Raw genomic sequence first — 3,679 nt, forward strand, 5'->3', positions numbered from 1 at the left:
AACCGGGACTATAGGTCAGACCCCTTTAGTCCCGGTTCATGGCATGAACCGGTACTAAAGGTTAGCCCTTTAGTACCGGTTTGTGCCACGAACCGGTACTAAAGGTTCAATACGAACCGGCATTAATGCATAGCCATTCGAACCGGCACTAATGGTACCATTAGTACCTGGCCAAAATCAAACCGGGACTAATGTGTCTCGCATTAGGTCCATTTTCTACTAGTGTCCAACCGTCCATCCATCGACATGTGCTGGTGATTATTCTGATTGTAAATTTAACATTCTAAATTTGGAATTGACCATTGTGATAGTGATTATTTTCAATCATCTATTAAAATCAATTTATTCCAAAATTAACAGTGCGGTCGAGTTTAATTTAACAATTTAATAAAATATTTTCATATCAAGCGTTACGATACGGAGTTTTACCAAATTATTAAATTTGGACGTAATTTAGGAATCAATCTTTTGCGATCAATTATTTTTAGTAATTTATTAAAATAATTCCAAAATCTACAATAACTATTTTCTTGCTGGAACCAACTGTTCCCGCAGGGATTAATTTCATGAATTAATTGATATCAATCCTGAAGACCTAAAGCGTATGCACTTACGTCACTCGTGCCATGCCGGGCTCGGGCTCCGGCCCTAGTTTTCGACCAGAGGCTCGGGTAAAAAGTGTGGGAAAAAAACTTGTATATCTGTCGGATGTTTTTAGAAATTTCAAGAATACACATATGTATTCTAAAAACAAATAAACTAATATGTTTTTCAGTTCCTTTTTTCTAAAACAGAATGGTTTTCATAGTCCCAAACATGCCATGATCATATTGGGCTTGGTGTTAGCCCAGCCCGAACCCCGGCCCGGCCCGACCCGGTTGTATGCCCCCGATCTATTGTGAACCATCCAATTTGCTTCCGCACCCCCGCCCGCACATCCATCGAAACGCTTCGCTACGGCGCTATCCCCACCTCCACGTGTGCACCCAATCGGCGCTCTCCACACCTACAAACACGCCCCAAAGCGTGGACTGGACGCTCACACATAACCAACACTCGCAGCCTAGCCTAGCACTCACAGATTTCACGCAGCTCGCCCGCGAGGAACACATGGGCCATTTCACCTTTGGCTCGCAACGCATGGAACCCATCCCCGCCGCCACCCTGTCTAGCGTCGGTTCTACGCTGCTTCTCCACTACGTCTAGGGCGCCGCCGCCGCCGCCGCGATGAACGGCGCCGACGCCCAGTACTGCGTTGACCCGGCCACATACGCGCCCGCAGTCCTGCCCACGGCCCCACTGATACGTCTTTAACGTATCTATAATTTATGAAGTATTCATGTCATGTTTACAACAATTTTATATGGTTTGGGTGCAATTTTATATGATTTAAATGAAATTAACCTGAATTGACGTTGTTTTCAGGAGAACTACCGTGGTGTTGTTTTTTGTGCAGAAATAAAAGTTTTCAGAATTGGACGAAACTTTTTAAGATTTTTTTGGATGAAAAGAGAAATGATGGAGCAAAGAACCACCAGAGGGGGGGGCCTTCTGCCTACAAGACACCAGGGCGCGCCCTGGGGGGTGGTGGGCCCCTCGTGGCCCATCTCAGTGTGAAACAACACAAAAAAATCCTATAAATACACAACCCCCCAGAAACAACCCTAGATCAGAAATTACGCCACCGCAAGCCTCTGTAGCCACAAAAAGCTAAACTGGACCCTGTTCCGACACTCTGCCGGAGGGGAAAATCATCACCGGAGGCCATCTTCATCATCCTAGCGGCCACCATGATGAGGGAGTAGTCCACCCTCGGGGCTGAGGGTTTGTACCAGTAGCTTGATACGTCTCCAACGTATCTATAATTTATAAAGTATTCATGCTGTTATATTATCATTCTTGGATGTTTTACAATCATTTTATAGCAACTTTATATCATTTTTTGGGACTAACCTATTGACATAGTGCCTAGTGCCAGTTGTTGTTTTTTGCTTGTTTTTTACATCGCAGAAAATCAATACCAAACGGAGTCCAAACGCAGCGAAACTTTTTGAAGAATTTTTATGGACCAGAAGACACAACTTGGGCCAAAGAAATATAGAGGGGTGCCCCGAGGGGGGCACAACCCACCCCAGGCGTGCCCTGGTGGGTTGTACCCACCTCGGTGGCCTCCCGCACCGCCTCTTCGCCCTATAAATTCCCGAATATTCCAAAAACCCTAGGGGGTCGATAGATCAAAAGTTCTGCCGCCACAAGCCTCTGTAGCGTTCCGGCACTCCGCCGGAGGGGGAAATCATCACCGGTGGCCATCTTCATCATCCTGGCGGCCACCATGATGAGGCTGGAGTAGTCCACCCTTGAGGCTGAGGGTTTGTACCAGTAGCTATGTGTTTAATCTCTCTCTCTCTCTCTCTCTCTCTCTCTCTCTCTCTCTCGCTCTAGTGTCCTTGAGATGTCATGATCTTGATGTATCGCAGGCTTTGTTAGTATAGTTGGATTATATGGTGTTTCCCCCTCTCTATCTTGTTGCGATGAACTGAGTTTTCCCTTTGAGATATATGTCTTGCATATGAATACCCGTGGTGACTGTAGAATTTTATTGAATAATTGTTGATACAATATTGTGCCGGTACAAGAAGTATATATAAGAGCCAAGCCGCACATGACCTAGCCTTATTAAAAACCGAGTAGGAGTCTTAATCCTATTTACAAGTTGTATTCTAACATCCCCCTGCAGTGTCAACGGTAAGCTCGACGACGTTGAGACTGAAACGAATGTCTTGAAACGGAGTAGTCGCAGGGCCTTTAGTAAAGATATCAGCGAACTGAGCAGAAGTAGGCATGTGAAGAACGCAAACTTGACCGAGAGCCACCTTCTCTCGAACAAAATGAATGTCGATCTCAATATGCTTGGTGCGACGGTGTTGAACCGGATTCCCTGACATGTAGACAGCTGAAGTATTATCACAGTAAACAATGGTAGCTTCCTTAATAGGACGGTGTAGCTCCGACAACAACTGGCGCAACCAGCCACAGCGCGGTACTCAGCTTCAGCAGACGAGCGGGAGACCGTAACCTGCCTTTTTGAAGACCAAGAAACCAAATTGTTACCAAGAAAAACACAAAATCCGTATGTGGACCTACGAGTATCTGGACAACCAGCCCAGTCTGCATCAGAGTAAGCTGTCAAGGAGGTGTGAGAGGAGTTGTTGATATGAAGACCTAAGTCTAGTGTGCCTTTGAGATACCGAAGAATACGTTTGACATGATTGTGGTGTGGAATACGAGGATCATGCATGTATAAACAAGCTTGTTGGACAGCAAAAGAAATTTCAGGACGAGTGAGAGTGAGATACTGAAGTGCACCGGTAAGACTACGATAAAGAGAAGGATCAGAGAAAGGATCACCATCGGCAGAGAGTTTGGAACCTGTATCAACAGGGGTATGGGAAGTTTGACAATCAAACATTCCAGCACGAGAAAGAAGATCCAGAGTGTACTGACGTCGAGACAAGAAAAGACCAGAGGAGTCACGGATAACAGCAATACCTAAGAAGTGGTGAAGAAGTCCTAAATCTGTCATAGAGAATTCGTTGCGAAGAAGAGAGATAATATGATCTAAAATTGTTGTGAGGAAGCTGTGAGGATAATATCATCAACATATAAAAGAAGGTAAGCA

This window comes from Triticum aestivum, chromosome 1D, assembly GCF_018294505.1.
Source record: "Triticum aestivum cultivar Chinese Spring chromosome 1D, IWGSC CS RefSeq v2.1, whole genome shotgun sequence".
NCBI classification, from domain to species: Eukaryota; Viridiplantae; Streptophyta; class Magnoliopsida; order Poales; family Poaceae; genus Triticum; species Triticum aestivum.